At 44.2% G+C, this 13,777-nt stretch overlaps 1 protein-coding gene across 6 annotated transcripts in view; it reads right to left on the minus strand.

Annotated features, from left to right (window-relative positions):
• SLC13A1 (solute carrier family 13 member 1) overlaps nucleotides 1–3,246 on the minus strand; it is a 129,990-nt gene extending 126,744 nt beyond the window's left edge. For 4 of the 6 annotated variants that reach the window (XR_009764471.1, XM_061640144.1, XM_061640143.1 and 1 more), the window contains exon 1: nucleotides 3,139–3,246. The gene's annotated coding sequence lies outside the window, so the exon portion shown is untranslated. The remainder of the gene's footprint in view (nucleotides 1–3,138) is intronic. The other 2 variants (XM_061640146.1, XM_061640145.1) reach the window with 1 other exon arrangement.
• Nucleotides 3,247–13,777: the final 10,531 nt, after the last annotated feature.

A 13,777-nucleotide genomic window follows, 5' to 3' on the forward strand; every position in this document is an offset into this window, starting at 1 on the left:
CACCGTGCTACTCATCATCAGTGATATCACATGCACTTCCACAGGAGACTCAGAGTTTCACAGGGTTCTGTCCAGTACTCCATGAGCAGAACTCCATTTGTGCAATGGGACTTTCCCTTCCTTTCCTCCCCCTGTGTGCCCCCAAAATCTTCTCTGGAGGCCCCCTGCCTGAACCCTTGGGAGTTGGTTTTGAGAGTGTACAGAGGTGGAGGGCTGCAGGGAGAAGAACACCCTGTCCCACAGGCGGAAGTCTCTTGTGCTAGCAGAACATGAATGCTGCATGTCACCCAGAATAACTATCCAGTAGCACTGATTGTTCTTTTGGGGAGGTGGCTTCAGTGTTTTCAGGGTATGACTTGAAGTAATGTAGAATAATGAAAACCCGGTTTGGCTATAACCAAGTACAATGGGAAAAATAGGAATGCGCATGTGTCAAGCTCCACACAGCACCCTTAGGCAGCCGTCAGAGTCTCAGCACTCTGCCAGAGCCCACCACCACCCCTCCCTGCCCCCGCAGTTATTTTTTTTCTAGTGCTCAGTGCCAGGTGGCCAGCAAGCACCATTTTAATTTCTCACAATAACCCTAATATGCCATTGATTCAGGAGATTGTGGGAAGTTTAAAATGCAGCTGCCTGGCACAGATCAAGGGGCGTCAGGGCCAAGGAAACCCTCAGGAGGGCTGCATAGGAGGAGATCTGCCAGCAGCCACTATGCTGAGGGCTGGCCTTGGTGTGTACTGCTAGCTACCACAGGAGAAGAAGAGAACTTCTGTGCCTCTAACAATAACATCTGTAGAAACCCTAATGTAACTTAAATGGACCAATAATCTAGGAATGGGGAATAGGGCCTTCCAGATGTTGTTCGATTCCAATTCCCATCAGCCCCAGCCATCATGGAATGATGGGAGCAGTAGTCCAACAAGAGCTGAAGGACCACAAGTTCCCCACTGAAACCACTACTCCTACAAAAAGCTTGTATATCAGTTGTTATCTCCCCACCATCAACCTTTTGTTCCCTGATGGCCATACTTCACCATCCTCACAGTGCTCTCATTCTCCAGGTGTGCATAGCCCCAATTCCCATTCCGGCTAGTCATGGCTCTATTGAAGGCACATCTGTTCAAAACTCATTTCAGGCCTCATGCTTCCCTCTTTAGAGAAGCATCTCCAGCTTGTGGACTGACAGATCCAAGGCAGGCATATACCTAGCCAAATTTTAATTACCATTCAGCATCAGTTTCCTGTTTCTCACAAACATGTTGTTGAGGAATAAGCGTGATAAACAAAGGTTGTTCTTACCTTCAAGCCCTAGGGTACCGGCTGACTGCAGTGAAATTGTATTCAAGTGGGCATGTATTATAATAATGCACTGATGTGGTAGCTGAAAATACAATCCTCCTGCTGCTTGCCAATGCACTCATTCACTGAAGGTAGTGAGATTATTCCAGAGCAATCTCAATGTGGACATTTTCCAAAGGTGGCAGAGAGAACTTACTTAACTAAGTTATACTCGGACTAGACCCACACGGAATTTGGACCCAAGCCATTGGACCTAAATTAGTCATGTCAGTTAATGTCAACATGTAGGATTAACATTGGATACAACTTAACTATGTTTTACTTTAGCCTTTAGCTCAATTATAAATTTGTGTGTGCATTTTAAAAAAAATACAAGTGGGCTTCAATATTAACCATCTTTGGAATTATCTTTAGGTTGCTCTGGGTAGGGAAACTATTTAGCCTGCATTCTCTGATGGGCACCTTCCAGGGGCTACATGCCAGTTATAGTCAGGGCCAAAAACAAAGAGTGGGGGTGACTGCAGACAAAAGTGGGTGGAGCTATGTGACTCTTACCTTTGTACAGCAGGCTGAATGCCAGAGGTTTCTACACACACCTCCACCCTCCATCCAGGAAACCAAGAGGCATTATCACAGCAGGAGGACACATTTCAACCAGGCAAAAACATTAAAGGAGAATGCAAAGCAGGGAGAGTGAGCACTGAGACCTGGGGGAAGGAGTGTGACCTTGGGAGGGGGCGTGGCCTGGGAAAGTACTAAGATCCAGGAAGAGAGGACGGGGGGCACATTTGGCCCCCTGGCCTGAGGTTTCCCACCCCTGCTCTACAATTTCCTCACTTGCATACTATTATTTATTCGTTGGCTTGCTTAACACAATTTGTATAATTCTTGCTTGTAAAAAAAAACTCTAAGCAGTTTACAAAAAAAATAAAAAATTATCAATAAAACAATTAAAAACAAGGAATTAAAACATTGTTAAAACAATTAAAACAGCAACAGACTACAAACATATCATCTATGCTTCTGAAAAGGCTTGCCTAAACAAAAGAAGTTTTAAGCTGGTGCCGAAAGGAATACAGTGAAGGTGCCTGCCTGATGTCAGTAGGTTGGGAGTTCCAAAGAGTAGGTGCTGCCACGCTAGAAGAACAATTTCTTGCAAGTGTGGAATGAGCATTATGTGGCACCTGTAACAGGGCCTGTTCTGCAATATTATTACTTACCATCCTGATCTATGGATTTTAAAAGGGTTTCAGAGGGAGTGGACAAAGGTGGATGTATGATGCCCACTATAACTATTTTCTGCTCACTTCTTCTAAATTAGAAATCTAGCATCTGAAATATAGCCATTTCCAGTTTGGTAAGTTTTTAAAATATGAGGCAGTGCTTTCACCTTCACCCCTCAAATCTACCTTCTATCCATCGTTCCCCTCCCCCTCCCTCAGAAGTGATTCTGCAGGGTTAAGCAGCATTACTTAAGGAAAACGGGGGAGAGGGGTTCTTCTCCCAGCAATTCTAATCCCATTTTTCTAGGAGTAAGCCCCATTGAATTCAATAGGATTTATTTCTGGGTATACGTGGTTAGGTTTACATTGTTGAATAGGAACACTTTGCTTATATTTGCCAAAGCAGGTTTGGCACTTTTCTTGGCTCTTATTTGGCCTCTTATAATTATTTTGCAGAATAATTTTGTAAAAGTATCATAAATAATAGATTCTAAAAAATACACAAAGCAAACTATCTTGTATACCTCATAAAAGAAAGTAGCTAGGAAAGCTATTGGAATTCAGATTATTAAAGACATGGGGGGGAGGGGGGAAGAGAACGAGTTCAAAAACTTACCAGCAGCCACAAAGAAGTTGATCCAATTGAGTGTTAGATCCAAGACGAAGATTTATGAAATCTACAACAGAAGGAGCTTCCCTGAGCAGTAAATCAAAACCAGGTGCTTCTCGTTGAGGCAAGTCTCCATCACGTAGGAGGAGATTGGCTCACCTGCGTCAAGCGAGAGGAGTGGCAGTGGCAAAATAGGACAACAGGGAACCACCTCTTAGTAAGGGGTTGCCCCATTTTCTTTTCCTTCCTCAAAACGTCAGGTTCTCTGAACAAGCAAGTCTTTCATTCCAGCTTCTGATTCATAACAGGTACTGACATGTTATGCTCAATTTACTCTGGCCACTGCAGAACCAAAGTTCTTTGGACAATGAGAGGCAAAAGGGATAAGGAATTCTGGCTGTGATCCACAAAGCAGTTCAAGTTGATTAGTTGGATTTTAAAGATTATTTAGATCCTTTATTATTAAAAGGCCCTTATTTTAACTGTTACCCTAGGTGTGTGCTTTATGGTATAAAATTTAAATGACCCAACCATATTCATGGGGTCCAATACATTTGGCTGCCTGAAGCGGATGGTGCCCACCTGTCCTAGGGTCAACTAGGGATGGGTGCATCTGTCAGTTTTGGTTTCTCATTTTTCAAATCTTAAGTTCAGTACTCTGCATTTCCACACCAATTTGTGAATTTCTTTTTTTTAAAACCCTCATGAAAATTCATCAGCATTTTACTGCAAATTTTTCCTAATAGACATGTTTGTACGCAAATTTGCCTAATATCCATTTTTTTGCAAAGCCATTTTCTCCACTTATATTTTCACTTATATACATTTTAATGGACACTTTACCCCAGTATATGCATTTTTATACACATTACTTGGTACAAACTGCATTGCAAAATTCAGAGAAGTGAAAATTTTGGCTATGTTTCTTTCTTGTATTGTTTCACAAAGTGTGAATTAAATATTCTCTAATAAACATAAACTGAACTGGATTCCTCCCCCATCCCTGGGGCAAACACTTCAAAACGTCTTGGTGCGCCATTCCGACACCCATTCCCACCTTTCTCTATCCTCCCACCCCATTATGCCACCTGAAACAGATTATTTCACTCTCCTCTATGGCAAGGCCAGACCTGGTGGGAACTCATCATGTCAATCTTTTGCATGGAATCGGTGCCTTCCCTCCTAAGTGGGTGCTAATTCCGTGGTCAAGACCTATGCAGCTGATCCCTGCTCATGCTTTTGGATCATTTGATCATTATTCTAGCAACATGAGAGCCCCTCATGGAAAAGCTGCTCTCATGTTGCTAGGACAATGTTTAAAGCGGTGTGGGCAATCTTTTTCAGCCCGTGGGCTGCATTCCTTCAGGCAACCTCCCTGGGACCACATGTAAGCGGTGGGCAGAGCAACCACCTTTGTGCAGTAGGCTAGTTTCTACATACACTCACCTACCCGTCTCTGACCTCCATCCAGGAAAAGAAGCATGAGCAGAGATCAAGGATACATTCTAGCCAGGCAAAAACACTCAAGGAGGGTGTGGGTCTGGATGGCCTGGGGAGACTTCTGAGGGCCAGATAGCGAGGCCTGAAGAGCTGCTTTTGGCCCCCAGACCTGAGTATCCCCACTCTTGGTTTCTAGCATCCTCAGTGTAACTGGTTTTCTAGGGTGAGTGCTTATAGCTGAATGCTACACATTTTCTCAGAAGTAAATCCCAATAAGATCATTCCCACTGAGTAGGCTTAGGATTGCTGCTTTTCTGTTTGCAGATGAGGAATATGGCTTTAGGAGTTGTAACCATATTGAGGAAGCCCTAAGAAAATTAAGTGTGTGGTCTCTGCCAATGCTTTGTCAGCCACAGTCAAGAAGAAGAGAGAGTAGTGGAGTTATCAGGTCTCCCCCCCCCACAAGTCTATTATTTTTAAGACCATGGTTGTACAGCACCTAGCTCTAGAGGCGCTTCATAAATAATTATGATATAATACACATACAAACTTTCAATCCAAAGCAAAATCGTCAAGCTGTTCCTACATGCCTAGAGCCCGGTGACATTTCACCCAGAACACATTATGCATCCTCTGTGATACAATTGCATAGTCACTTCATCACAGATGGAAAGCTCTCCTTTTGCCCCCAAATCGGCTGTCATTATCCCATTGAACATTGGAAAGGTGTGCCCAGATAGTGGTGGTATAGTTATTATTAACAATAATGCAGAGAGCTTAAGTACAGCTCTTGCCACTTTGCTGTTGAAAAAAGCAAGTCAATGCATTCATCACTCTACCTTATGCTGAACTTATTCCCCTGAGAGTAGACTGCTTTGTAGCCAAAGCAGGACCACTTAAGCAGCACGAGGGGGATATCAGTCTGCCTGGGGAATCCAGAAGTTTGAAGTGGTACAAAAATGTTTTAAAAATCAAACATGAAGAATCAACCCCCTCCAAAAAAAAAAAAATCCTAGTGAGGACTGAGCATGTTCAGTAGCCATGGAATGTTGAGACTGAGTTGAAAAGAAAATGAGGAATGGGAATTGCTTGACTGTCACAACTCAGGAGACAAGAAGAACAAGGAGGAGAGTGGAAACAGCAAAAAAAAGGGGGGGAAAGACAAACGAATACGTAGATATCAAAAATTCGGAGAGAATGATCTCATCATCTGGAGAGGTCACTTCTCGGTTCACATCAGTACTCTCTTTTTAAATGTCCCCAGGGATGGAAATGAGAGTTGCTCATAAAAATCAATGGAGAAATCCAAGATTTTAATATAGCTGTAGTTGAGCTGGGAAAGGGGACAGATGAGGCAAAGCCCAAGAGGGAGAAGGGGAAGTTTTGAAGTGAGAGGAGCAGAGAAGCCAGAGCAGAAAGAGGAAGCAGGCTGGACGAGCAGCAAAGGAGCTGGAGTGCTCCTAAGAAAACCAGAACCTTAGCCTGTTGATAAAGCACACTTTTTCCTTTGTGGCAGGGCTGTTGGAGGCCACCCCTCTACAGAAGGAGTATGATCTTCTCAGTCCTGAGCCAGCAACATCCTCAACCATTGGCTTGGGTAATGCATGCACACTGGAAATTCCCTACATTTTGAAGCAGTGCCCCACTTGTATGATATATTGACAATTTGTATGGGTTTTTTTATGCCAAGGCTAACGAGATAAATAGCATTTATTACCTTTTCTTTAAGCCAACCTTTAGACACACGCCCTGAAGTGAGTTGCAGCAACTGATTTGGAGGCACAAGACACGCTTTCCCTCTGTGATGAAATGACTGGCTGAATGCTTCATTGTGTATTAAAATTGCCCAGTGAGCACCTGATGAGTTCTGTCTGAAAATTTACAGAACTCATCCTGGTCCAGGGCTCACTTTAAAATAAAAAAAGAGTTGAGATGCACTTAGACGTATTTGACATTAATTTTCAGCAAATCTTGGAACACAGTGCTAAACTAGTTACAGAATAGAAGAAAGTTTGTTTGGAAACAAAGATTCAAAAGGAAAAGCAGGATTACATCAGCAATTACAAGAGTGAGTGAGAGAAAGAGATACAACACAGATCTGCTATTGCTAAGCCATGCAAAGGAAGGCACCAAGTTCTAGGATGTGGGGGGAAACCTGTGGCCCTTCAGTTGTTGCTGAGCCATATACGGTCTTTTTCACAGCTGCCGCACACTGGCTCAACATCTGCATCGAGGTATCCACGACAACCTCAAGATCTTGCTCGAGGTCAGTCACCACCAGTTCAGACCCCATGAAAATATATGTAAAATCAATATTTTTTTGTCCCAGCCTCTACATTTGTTTACACTAAATTTCATGTGCCATTTTGCCACCCATTCGCTCAGTTTGGAGAGGTGCTTTTGGAGCGCTTCAGAATCCTTTTTTGTTTAAACAACCCTGAACAATTTAGTATCATCAGCAAACTTTGCCACCTCACTGTTCTCTCCTAGCTCTAGACTGTTTATAAACAATTTTAAAAGCACAGGTCCCAATACCATTCTTTGGGGGACTCCACTTTCTGCATCTCTCCATTGGGAGATGTATCTATCTATTCCTGCTCTCTGCTTCCTGTTTGCTAGCCTTTCCCCTTATTCCATGACTACTAAGCTTACTTACTCAAGGTATTTGAAATACCTTGTCAAACTTTTTTGAAAGTCCAAGTACACCATGTCAACTGGATCATCTCTGTCTATTAGGTTAGTGAGATCAGGGATGGGCAAGAATTTTGTTTCAGTTCATATTTCAAGCAGAACGTATCAGATCCACACTTTCCGAAATAATATCAGAACTGAAACAGCCATCCATAAAAATTCTCTTATTTATTTATTTATTTTGTTTCATTTTTAAACCGCCCATAGCGAGTAGCTCTCTGGGCGGTGAACAAAACAGGATTAAAATACAATATACAATAAAATCAGTGACGAACAACAGCAAATTAAACAAAAACATTAGATAGAACATATTGACATTAAAATTGAACATTATAATAACATTAAAATGCCTGGGAGTATAGCCAGGTCTTAACCTGACGCCTAAAAGAAAGTACCGTAGGCGCCAGGCGTATCTCCTCAGGTAGGCTGTTCCATAGTTCGGGGGCCACCACAGAAAAGGCCCTAGATCTAATAACAATCCTCCGGGCATCCTGGTGAGTTGGTACCCAGAGGAGGGCCTTGGATACTGAACGAAATGAACGGGTAGGTTCATAGCGGGAGAGGCGTTCCACAAGGTACTGCGGTCCCACACCATGTAAGGCTTTATAGGTCAAAAGCAGCACCTTGAATCTGGCTCGGAAATAAATAGGCAGCCAGTGCAAATGGGCCAGGACAGGTGTTATATGTGCGGACCAGCGAGTCCCTGTCAACAACCTGGCTGCCGCGTTTTGCACTAGATGAAGTTTCCGAACTGTCTTCAAGGGCAGCCCTACGTAGAGCGCATTACAGTAGTCCAATCTAGAGGTTACCAGAGCGTGAACAACTGAGGCGAGATCATCACTGTCCAGATAGGGGCGTAGTTGGGCTACTAAACGAAGATGGTAAAACGCATTCTGAGCCACCGAGGCCACTTGAGCCTCAAGCGACAAGGAAGGGTCAAAAAGGACCCCCAGACTACGAACCTGTTCCTTCAAGGGGAGTGTAACCCCATCTAGAACAGGATAAACATCCACCATCTGGGCAGGTAAAGAGCTCACGAACAATGTCTCAGTCTTGTCTGGATTGAGCTTCAGTTTATTAGCTCTCATCCAGTCCATTATCGCGGTCAGGCAACGGTTCAGCACATCAACAGCCTCACCTGAAGAAGGTGAAAAGGAGAAGTAGAGTTGCGTGTCATCAGCGTACTGATGGCAACACACTCCAAAACTCCTGATGACCGCACCCAGAGGCTGCATGTAGATGTTAAAGAGCATGGGGGACAAGACCGACCCCTGGGGGACTCCACAATGGGGAGTCCAGGGTGTCGAGCAATGTTCCCCAAGCACTACCTTCTGGCGACGATCCGCTAAGTAGGAGCAGAGCCACTGCCAAGCAGTGCCCCCAACTCCCAACTCCGCGAGCCTCCCCAGAAGGATACCATGGTCGATGGTATCAAACACCGCTGAGAGATCAAGGAGAATCAACAGAGTCACACTCCCCCTGTCCCTCTCCTGACAAAGGTCATCATACAGGGCGACCAAGGCTGTTTCAGTGCCAAAACCAGGCCTAAAATCAGATTGAAACGGATCCAGATAATCGGTTTCATTCAAGAGCGCCTGGAGCTGGCCGGCGACCACCCGCTCCAAGACCTTGCCCAAAAAAGGGACATTCGCCACCGGTCTATAGTTGTTCAAAATATCTGGGTCCAAAGAAGGTTTCTTTAGAAGAGGTCTCACTACTGCCTCCTTGAGACTACCAGGGACTACTCCCTCTCTCAAGGAGGCATTTATCACCTCTTTGGCCCAGCCAGTGGTTACAGCCCTGCTGGCCTTCACCAACCAAGATGGGCAAGGGTCAAGGGCAGACGTGGTCGCCCGCACCATTCCAAGTGCCTTGTCCACTTCCTCGAGCTGCACCAACTGAAACTCATCCAACAATGAAGGACAAGACCGCGTTCTGGACACTTCAATGGAATCAACTGTCATAACATCAGAGTCTAAGTCCCGACGGATGCAAGCAATCTTATCCTGGAAGTGCTCCGCAAATTCGTTGCAGCGGGCTTCCGATGTTTCCATAGTGTCATGAGGGCCAGAATGTAAAAGCCCTCGTACCACCCTAAAGAGCTCTGCTGGGCGGCAAAGGGATGATCTAATGGTGGCAGCAAAATATGACTTTTTTGCCACCCTAACCGCTTTTACATACAATTTAGTGGAAGCACTCACCAAAGAATGACTACATCCGTCAGGAGTTCGCCTCCACCTGCACTCTAGCCTCCTTCTCTCTTGCTTCATCGCTCTCAGCTCCGGGGTATACCATGGTGCTGTATGAGCTCTGTACTGAAGGGGGCACGCGGGAGTGATCATGTCAATGGCCCGGGTCATCTCCACATTCCACAGATCGACCATGGCCTTGACAGGAGCGCCAGTGCTATCAGCCGGAAAAACATTTGAAAATTATTCAAATTTTGTGATGCAGTTCGCCAACTAGTGTTGACAAAAATGCATATATTAGTGTGCATAAAAATGAAAACATGAAAAAATGTATTGTATGATGAGAAATGGCTTGGAAAAATGTGTACGTTAGTGAAAACTCCCTAAAAATGTTTTTATTAGGGAAAATTCACATTAAAATGCTGGATAATTTTTATGAGGATTTAAAAAATCCTCATAGTTAACACCCTACATAATTGTTTTATATTCTGGTCAAGATCCAAGCAGGCACTTCTAAAGCTGCAAATATATACATGTACATGGGAGTAGGCATCACTGAAACCAGTAGGATGTAGTTCTAAGGAAAAATGCATAGAGTTGAACTTTAAAGTTACTGATTTCAGTGGAAGTGTTTACTTTCTCTTCTCCATTGATTTACCTGGGCCTTGGTGCTTAACTTAGGCTACATTGCATCTCCCTCTCTTTTTTCTCACTGTCTTTGGAAGTTCCATATCCTTGCAACTTCCATTCCCTCAACATCTAAGTATTTCAAGAATAGATTGAGTTTTACCAAAATATGGTCTGTCCCTCAAAATAGCTCATATTAAGCACAATTTTTAGCCTGGATCATCTACAAAACCTTGGATCCAATTCACATTTCAGGATCTAAATACTGAATACTGAAGTGTTGAGAGGCCCATGGGCCACCCTAAATAGGTTCATAGTCCTCTCCTCTTCCTACTTTACATTCTGCAGAATGGTTGCGAGAGGCTACTGCATAATTGCATTGGTCTGTAACTTCTGCAAGGGTTCCACTATTCACAGAATAAGAGGGAACTTTGCTCAAGAGAATATACTATTCTTTGAAGTTGATATTTTTAAAAATGAGGTAGAATTTGTGCCATTCTTCACCATACCCATTGCTACATTTTCCTCATTTTGTTGCCATCATTACTTTTGGGATATACAGTGTATCAGGAAATGCTTCCTATAAAATCTGGCTCATATTCTTCAGTATAGTATGAGCTGGTTTAGTGGCACGAGTTTTTCTTCTCTCAAATCTGAGTGCACGGGTCAACAGTTGGCAGAAGACTTTGCATAATCAACAAGGTATCAGCTTAGTTCAGATAACAGGTGTTATTTGTGCACCACCTGCTGGTGGGAATGGGTCTGACTCTGGAATCTAAATATTTTGATGTTCCCTGTCTAGGAAGTACTGCATTCTTCTGCTAGAGCTTAAACTTCCTCCCATCCTAAGACAGAATGTCCTCTTTCCTTAAGCATGCCAGTTAGTATGTTTCCTTAAGCATATGCCTTTTACTGATTTTTTGAGGAATTAAATTTTATAATTTTGTGTGTTTTTTATTTATTTATTTATTAGATTTATATCCCACCCAGTAGGAGTCCAGGGCGGCAAAATATATCACTCCTGTGTGTTTCCACATTAGTCTGTGATTTAAAAACAAAAACAGCTCTCAAAATATGTATTTAAATATGCATTTTCTGTCTAAATACATATTTAAATGCATATCTCAATACATTTAAACCTCAGGAAACTGTTGCAGCACCCAGACAAGTGTGAAACCCAGTGGATAACTAAGTTCTGATATATATCTCTGATATATACTTTAGTTTGAGAGATACGGATTGGGTCATTCCATATAGGAATTTACAAAGATCAAATTTCTCAACCATCTCTGAATCTCTCTGGGTAGCTTTTACTATTGTTGGCTTCTTGCAATGAGACACTTTCCCTAATGGTTAACCTAGCTCTATTGTCCATTGTTGCTTGTCCAGGTTTTAGCACATGAGGCAAATACCTGTAATCTTGTTGGACATATTATGAACCATGGTCCCACATTTGAGAAAACAAAGAGAGCCACATATCTGACTATCAAGCAAGAAAAGATAATCTAAGCATTGTGAACAAGTGCTGCCTTAAAATCAGCTAATCCATGATTTCCCCTGCAAGGCTCTTTGTTGGGGAACAGTAGATTTATAAAAACCATTGTGAACATTAATTTTCAGATAGATTATAATGACTTGATTCAGTATATATATTACTTATATGTATTGCAATTTTGTTCTTTAAATTCATATACGCCTTTCATTTAGTCAACCTATGGAAAAGTGTACCGTTATTAAAAATGTATCTAGAAATAACAGATTGGTATTCTGTGGAGTGGCAGAACCATTGCCACATCCACAGCAATGGTCATGATCATGGTGGCAGCAGCAGCAGACAGTGGGGGGCAGGCAGATCCAGCCCCCACATTGCATCCAATACTGGCAAGTGCTGACTGTGAGACACACTCAGGATCCAGTGGGCCCCAGGCTGGCACAGCCCTCACTCTGAGGCTTTCCAATGGGCTGTGCTGGTGGAGATATCATAAGTAGGCCTTTGCCCTGTACGTTTGGTGGGTGGAAGATGGAGGTCTATGCTGATAGAATCACTTGTGTCACTAAGCCAGTGGTGGCTGGTGGGACTCTGGTTGAGCCACCAGAAGCATATAGAGGAATGCCACTACTCAATCCTGGCCCCCCATAGCCTAGTGTAACGTTGGGTACATTGAAAGCAATGGGACAAATTTGTCATAAATCCTATTGATTTCCATGGGAACGAAGTGCAGCTAACATAAACTGGATCCAGCACATATATTTTCATCATTACACAAGATATAAACCCTTTTCAGACAACTGGATATGAGTTACAATGAGCACTTGGAGGGGGCAGATCTCTTGTGTAGTTCTGTACACGGTCTATATGTGGAGGTCACTATGAGAGAGCCCGCATGCATTCAAGTTATATGAGCTTGTGCTCTGGTACACATGCAGCACATGAATACATGGAGGTCAGGAGCAAAGGCAGCTGGTACAATCATGCTCCCACCACCATGTATTGAGCTTGCACAGCTGGCAGAGACAAAAAAGGAGGTCAGATGAACTTCCCTTACTTGTTGAGGGGGGAGCAGGGATGTGCCTGTCAGCCATGCCCTCCACTGGCTGAGCGTTCTGTGAAGAAGGACCCCACGTGTGCACTCATGTAGAGCACCTCCACACAAGGGGGGGGGTTCTTGGACCAATCAAGAGTTCCGTTGTACATATGTTGATATTGCCCTTCTTTTTGACCATGTGGAACATACCAGATTCTTTAGAGTTCAAAGGGGTCTTGTAGGCAGATAGTCTAAAGCTAGGGACATCCATAAGAGATGGCTGACTAGCGTCTGCTTGAAAACCTTCCAAATCCTACTATAGGATGTGATATACTTTGTAGCCAGTTGCCTTGAGTCAAAACTTGGTGGGGCTCTCACAAAGACATAGAAATCTAGGAGAGAGGAAAGCCACTCACAGCTCTATTTATGCATAATGGATATAAGCATGGGCTGTTCAGTTGCAACTGATAACCAGCTGAAGCTTTAATTGCACATTATCTAAGGTGCAGAAGTCCCACTCCGCCCGTCCGAGTGAAGCCTGGACGGGTGGTGCGCATTTGCAGCCTAGGGTTGAAGCCCCGGTCACCATTGAAGGTAAGGGCATTAGTCGCGTGTCACGCTGTTTGCGTGTCGTGCATCATGATGCGTAAAGGGGCGGGGCAGCTTTAGGCTATTTAAGCCTGTGCCGCCCTCTCTACCTTTCTCTCAGTGTGCAACGGAGGATCAAGGAGGATTGGCGCGGCAAGAGACCTGATCACAGCAGCCATTTTGTTGGGCTGCACGTGGCCGGCGCCATTTTGGGAAGCTGCGGCCTGCGGTGGTGGGCGGCCTGCAGCAGCAGGCAACACTCAGCTGCAGCCTGCATCTGCAGGCTTGGTTTGGTGGTGGAGCAAGCAGGAGCTCTGGCCTTCCCTGAGTTGGGGAAGCCGGCTGGAGGCTGCTTGCTCTCTTTACCAGAGGTAGCGCCATTTTGCGCGGTGCTGCCAGCTGTAGCCTCGGGGGACGTGGCACTTGGTCCTCATAGGCTTTGGGCCTGACGGGCCACCCTGCAAGTTTAAAATGAGCATCTTCTCCCCCCTCACACAGGCCTCGCACACAGGGCATTAACAGGGGGGATATAAGGGAGGTGAGGTCCGTGTTTGTGGTCGCTTCGGGGCCGAGTAGGAATTTTTA

This window comes from Rhineura floridana, chromosome 8 (genome assembly GCF_030035675.1).
Source record: "Rhineura floridana isolate rRhiFlo1 chromosome 8, rRhiFlo1.hap2, whole genome shotgun sequence".
Lineage (NCBI taxonomy): Eukaryota > Metazoa > Chordata > Lepidosauria > Squamata > Rhineuridae > Rhineura > Rhineura floridana.